Below are 7039 nucleotides of genomic sequence, written 5' to 3'. Positions count from 1 at the left end.
CAAGTCAACTTCTCCGTTCTATTCCCTCCAGACAAAGAAGCACTGTGTTTCCCAAGGTAGCACCTAACTAATCTTATACAATCTAATCTGAAAGAGTTAGTGAATATTATTGGATTAATGCTCTCTTACTCCTAGAAAATACAATTTGCATTCTAGAGACACATGGGTTTAAACCAAAGGAGAGTGGAAATCTCCATTACCCTGGCAGGCTAAGAAGGGAGGCAATTCTGCAAGGGGTGGGAATTTCAAGACCAGATCTTAAAACTTTAAACAGCCTTGCCTATTCCTATAGCTGGGAAGGTTTTGAGTTTCATTTTTTAAAAGCTACAAAGCCACGCTTCAATGTAATCTTCTAACTTTTTCCTCCCCTGCTCGGTATTGAGGTTTTCAGAGGCTTTGTGCTTTCTTGTGACCTGGGTAATAATAATGGCCAGTAATGCTAGCACTGTACTTCATTCCAGGAATTTTTTTTTTAAAAATAATAATACTGCCTCGCCAATTATATAAAGTAACCATGCCTTATATCTCATTTTTTTATTTTGGTCTTTTTTTTTTTTTTTTTTTTTTTTGGTAAGCCTAATAAGCTACTTCAAAGATACTGGAAGAGCCATCATCTATTGTTCACGTACTATATGTGATGTAACGTACTATATATGCTAAACCAATTATACACATTGTTTCTCTTACTACTCACAACCCTATGAACTAAAAGCTACTATTTCCATTCTTTAGGTGAGAAAACTGAGGTGCTCAGACGTTAAATAATTTTTTTTTGAGACGAGGTCTCGCTCTTGTTCAGGCTGATCTCAAGACCTGAGCTCAAGCACTCTTCCTGCCTCAGCCTCCCAAAGTGCATGAGCCACCATACCCAGCCATTAAATAAATTTAGCCAAGATCATGTGGCTGAAAGCCTTGAAGGAAGAATTCAAATATAATTCCTTCTCATCCAGAACCTGTGCCCTCTTAATCACTTTCTTTTCCTACCAATTAAAGGGAGAAATAACACTGTTTCTACTATCTTGAGCTTTTAACCTTACAGTAACTAAGTAATTCTCCAAGTATGGTCTCTAGACCAGCAAGAGCAGCTTTCCCCAGAAAACTTGTTAAAAATTACAACATTGGGCGAGGCACGGTGGCTCATGCCTGTAATCCTAGCACTCTGGGAGGCTGAGACGGGTGGATTGCCTGAGCTCACAATTCGAGACCAGCCTGAGCCAGAGCAAGACTCTAAAAATAGCTGGGCATTGTGGCAGATGCCTGTAGTCCCAGCTACTCAGGAGGCTGAGGCAAGAGAATCACTGAAGCCAGGAGTTTGAGGTTGCTGTGAGCTCTGACACCACAGCACTCTACCAAGGGGGACAAGTGAGACTCTGTCTCAAAAAAAAAAAAAAAAAAAAAATGACAGCATTTGGAGTCCCACATCAGCCTTGAAGAATCAGATCCGGAGATGGGGCCCAGCAATCTGTGTTTAACAAGCCTCCAAGTGATTCTGACGTACACTTAAGTTTGAGAACCAACAAAGTAAGCCATCAATATGAATTCTTAAAGCTTTAAAAATGAGTCAGCTGTAATTACTTTTTAGCAACTATTCTCTGACTAATTCCTTTTCAGTTAGAAACTTGCACATAATTTTATTGTTAACTCCAGAGAGATTTGAACAAACAAACATTATTGGCACATGCTTGACAGATGTGTAACATTGTAAAAGGAAATGAGACAATCCATGCAAAACAGTTTCTCAAAATCCTGTAAGGTAACCTAATAAGACTATTCTTTGTTTTTTTGTTTTTTTGTTTTTTTGTTTTTTGAGACAGAGTCTCTGTCGCCCTAGGTAGAGTGCCACGATATTATAGCTCACAGTAACCTCAAACTCTTGGGCTCAAGTGATACTCTTGCCTCATCCTCCAGAGTAGCTGGGATTATAGTTGCCTACCACAATGCCTGACTACTTTTTCTATTTTTAGTAGAGATGTGGTCTTGCTCTTGCTCAGGCTGGTCTCAAACTCCTGAGCTCAAGCAATCCACCCACCTCAGACTCCTCCCAGCATGCTAGGATCACACCCAGCCATAAGACTATTTTTAAAAGCAGTGTAATGCGGCTCAGTGCCTGTAGCTCAAGCGGCTAAGGGGCCAGCCACATACACCAGAGCTGGCAGGTTCCTATCCGTCCCACGCCTGCCAAACAATGACAACTACAACCAAAAAATACCCGGGTGTTGTGGCAGGCGCCTGTAGTCCCAGCTACTTGGGAGGCTGAGGCAAGAGAATCACTTAAGCCCAGGAGTTGGAGGCTATTGTGAGCTGTGATGTCACCGCACTCTACACAGGGTGATAGCTTGAGGCTCTGTCTCAAAAAAAATAAAAAATAAAAGCAGTGTAATGGGTGTTCCTGAGTTTTAAAAGAAGGGAAAAGGTTATTTATCTAAATTGGTTATACCTAATCAGTTCCCAAGAGTCTGCTCCCTACTTATGCAAAATTATATGGAACGCTGTTAGAAGCATCTATGAGGCTCATTTGATGAGCATCTAAACAGCTTGCTTCACCCTTTTTCTTCAATTTGTGCTTTTTTATTAAATAAAAATAAGACAAAGAGGCCAGCTTTGGTGTGGGTAACACCTGCCAGTCTGAGGCCTTCTCCTCCCTCTAGCTGGCGAACCTCTGCCTGGAGGGCAACAACCCAGTAAACAGGTGCTCTGTGCACCTGCCCTAATGACTCAGCGCTGAAATAGGCCCTGTTCCAGGAAGCGGGTTCTACACTCAATCTCTCAAACCCCTGGTGTCTCTCATTTCCTTGGAGCTTATTCAATATTAGTGTATGTGTGCCCTGAATAAAGGAAAATAGAAATTCATGCTTCATTGTATCTTTATCTGAAAAAGAAAAATGGTTTAAGCTGATTTTCAACAGGGCCAAAGGTCAAAGCAGAGAGACAACTGCCTTGCTGGGCTGAGTGAACGACTTCATTCTTCCCAGACCAGGTTTGCACATGTACAACCTTCATGGAGGGAGTTGTTCTAATGGAAAACAGTTTGGACTCTATAGTCATTTTGGCCAGTGGTGCAATTCCGGCTTGGGAATTCATTAACAGTAGTATTAGTAGTAGTCATAGTATTAATAATAGTTCCCCCCTGTGTGGCTGGGGCAATATACTTCACCTTCTCAAGCCTTGGTTTCCTGAACCAAAGAAGAGCAGGAATCATATCAACCAGGTGAGAATGCAGAGAAATGGGACATAGTGGCCTACCTTCAACAGACTACCTCAGGAGATGCTAAATTAGTGTCAGCTCTTGCCCTCTTCTCCTCAAAGCTCTTGCCCTCACCTTACTTTTTGGGAGCATTACCCTCAAAGAATAGTCACCAGGGTATAGAAACAGGATGCCCAAGTACAGTGCCCTATAAACACGTCTCACAAGCCTATCCCAGGTAACTTGTGATATGCATATGTGGTTTCTAGTCTTGAAACATAAAACAAGGCCAGAATGCTTCATATCCTAAAAGGAAAAACTATATTCCCCTAGTGTGGATCAGATCATAGGCTTTGCTCCAAAACCTCTGGGAATACTGGATTTTTCCTCCTCCGCAACTCCCCACACATTAACACACCCCCAAAAATAGACAAATGCATTCCCCTAAATATTCAGAGGAATGACACACCCCAACACACGAATCATCTACAGTGAAGAAAAACACCACACTCAGTATCTGGGTATTACATTTAAACCTTTCCCAGAGACATTTATATTTTTCCCAAAAGGACAGAGCCCTCTACTGGCGAGTTAACACTCTGCTGGGAAAGGTCTGATTCTGGATTGTCCACATTAGCCGATCCTTATGGGCTGTTTTCTTCTTTTCAGGCAGCAAATGTGTTAGTTATTACCAATTGGCTAAGTTTCCCTCCATGGTAGGAACAGACGCCAGCAGTATGATTTAATGAATGTTGATGGTATAAAACCCAAATCCCGTAAAACCTTCTTGGCTGGTCTGATTACAGTTTTCTAGACCAAAAGAGAGGATACAAAAACCTTCTCCCCCTCCTTCGTAATACATGGCTAATCTTCTAGAAATGTTTCACGCAAAGGGCTTTGCCCAGTATTTCAGCTGTAAAGAAATCATGTCAGACATATTGGAAGAGATTGCAGATAACCTAAATGTTCATCAAGAGAAGATAAGTAGATAAGTTATGATGCATGCCAACAAGAGAACACTATGCAGCTTTTATCGAGTAAAATATTTCCCGAAGTTTGCACAAGGAACTAATGACATTGATTATGTGTTTATAGGGGTGCTAGAACTACAGGAATGAGGGAAAGGGGAGAGAAGAAACTTTCATTGTCTTTTATTCTGACCTTTGATGTGAATGTTTTAACTAATCAAACATCAAGTGGATAGTTTTTGATATGACAGCCAAAATGGGCATGAATTTTGCCTTTACTCAAATATTTTGATAATGGTTAACTTTTATTTAGCACTTACTATGTGCCAGGCAATGTGCTAAAAGCCTTACATGTATTTACGCATTTGTTTAACCCTATAAGGTAGGAACCATTCTTGTCATCCACATTCTAGAGACAAAGAAACTAAAGGACAGAGGGGTTATTTGTCCAGGTTTACACAGAAAAGACCTCCAGGCAGGCTGATTCCAGACTTCCTGCACTTGACACTATGCAACTGCCCCCAGAGAAAGTGTCCCTAACACAGTAAAGCTGGTATCAGAGAATTTCATAAGTTAAAATTCCAGAAACCCTGGTAAAAAGTTTGGAGAACCCCTTTACTAGCAGTCTGAAATGTGAGATTTCCTTTCACTGGATAAATACATACACCATTACTCATTCATACATTCTCACACACACAAACTCATGCATTCCACACCTATACACACCCATCCATACACATACATCCTTTCACACATTTTCACAACTCACACACATACATCCTCTCACACAAACATTCTCACACACTCATACAATCACACATTCTCACATACATACACACACTCATGCACAACACATACACAAAATAATGGCCTTCTCTGTTTCCAGCCTAACCTCTCCTGGCACAGCCCCAGACATGGTCCTGGGACATGTCAGCCCAAGGATTCCTGGGCCCTTCTCAGGCCCCACTCTCCTTTGCCCAATCTTAGAATCTTCTCTCTATGCATAAATTTTTCCCAACTAAAATATGGACATCCATATTTTTTCCTACTCAACCCTCTTATAACTCCTAAACATGCTATACAATTCAATCTTTATTCTTCCTGATAACAAAGGTTTTTCTTATTCTCAGGATCTGAAGAAGAAAAGATTGTTTTTCCATTATATTTATGCTTCCAGCTTCTCTGCTTGGAAGTGAATAAAGAATTTCATGCAATTTGATTTTTGACAAGAAAAAGACACTGCCCTCCATCTATCTAGGAGAGTAGTCATCCTTTTAGGACAAGCTGAAGCGCATATCCTCCCAACCCTGGAAGACACACAACCACTGTGAGACCAACATTTTGTTCTGCCAACAAGCCATTTAGTGTCCCTGGAGCGCTGACCTGCAAATATGCTAGATGCAAAACCATTTAAAAGGAAGAATGAGATACAACATCTGACATGTGCACTCTTAATTCCTTTCTGGGTTCACTCCCACTTTAGAACATAACAGTTCTGGAACATTTTTCTGCTGCCCCAAAACTCTTTGTTGCTTGCTGTTTCAAATACTGGAAGCCAAAGAGATACTTTCTGTTTATGTGGCATATTGTTTCATTATACATAAAAGGATATCAAAATGCCAAGCACCCAGCTGGAATTGTTCCATTTTTAATAATTTAATAAATTCCATTTAATGTCCCTCTGTGATATTGATATGATTATTCCCATTCTACAGTTGAGAAAACAGAGGTCACAAGAGAGGAAGTGAATGGTCCAAGCTTATATTGATAGTAATTAGCAGAGGTAGGAGCAGAAACCAGATTTGGTTTATTAAAAATCCACACCACACTTTGGACCACACTTTGTGGGCCAACTAGAGTTCTACATCCTCAGTGGCCCACACTCTCAGCTCTTGTGAATCAAATGAAACCAATCAACAGTTTTTCATAGCAGCTGTCTGTACGACACATTATTATGTGCTGCTGTGTAGATCACCATGTCAGTGATGGGGGCTCTCTGCTTCTCTAGGATTGCCAGACAATCTCTGCACAAACCAGGCCTCTCTGCCTATCAAGATGTGCTGCAAACATGATTCTTACAGGATTCTTTACAAGAGCAAATAGGAAACAGCTCAAACACCCTACGAGAGAAGAATGGTTAAATAAACTATGGAGACATCTGCATGAAAGAAGGTAAACTATTGAAAATCATGTTTTTAAGCCAGACGTGGTAGCTCATGCCTGAAATCGAGGAAGGTAGATCACCTGAGCTCAGGGGTTGAAGACCAGCCTGAGCAAGAGCAAGACTCCGTATCTGCTAAAAATAGAAAAGCTAGAAACAACAAAAAAGGACTGTTTCTACTCTTTATTTTAAACATAGAACTGTTTCTAGTCCTTATTTTAAACATTGCTATTGTTATTAAAATTTAAGCCTTTTTAATTTTGTGAAGGTAAAAAAAGTGGAAACCTAATAAACACATGTATATGTAAAAATAAAAAATAAAAAATAAAGAATTTTAAAAAATAAAAAATAATAAAAAGGGCAGAGGGAGGATGATTGGTGGGATTACACTTGCGGTGCATCTTACAAGGGTATATGTGAAACTTAGTAAATGTAGAATGTAAATGTCTTAACACAATAACTAAGAAAATGCCAGGAAGGCTATGTTAACCAGTGTGATGAAAATGTGTCAAACGGTCTATAAAACCAGTGTATGGTGCCCCATGATCACATTAATGTATACAGCTATGATTTAATGAAAAAAAATAATAATAATAAAAATTTAAAAAGCCCAAGGCAGGAGAAGGGAGGGGGGAAGTCAGGGTGGAGAGAGGGTAATGGATGAGGCCACACCTACGGTGCATCTTAGAATGGGTACAGGCGAAACCTACTTAATGCAGAATACAA

This window comes from Nycticebus coucang, chromosome 1 (genome assembly GCF_027406575.1).
Source record: "Nycticebus coucang isolate mNycCou1 chromosome 1, mNycCou1.pri, whole genome shotgun sequence".
Taxonomy (NCBI): Eukaryota; Metazoa; Chordata; class Mammalia; order Primates; family Lorisidae; genus Nycticebus; species Nycticebus coucang.
This window is presented reverse-complemented; position numbering follows the sequence as displayed.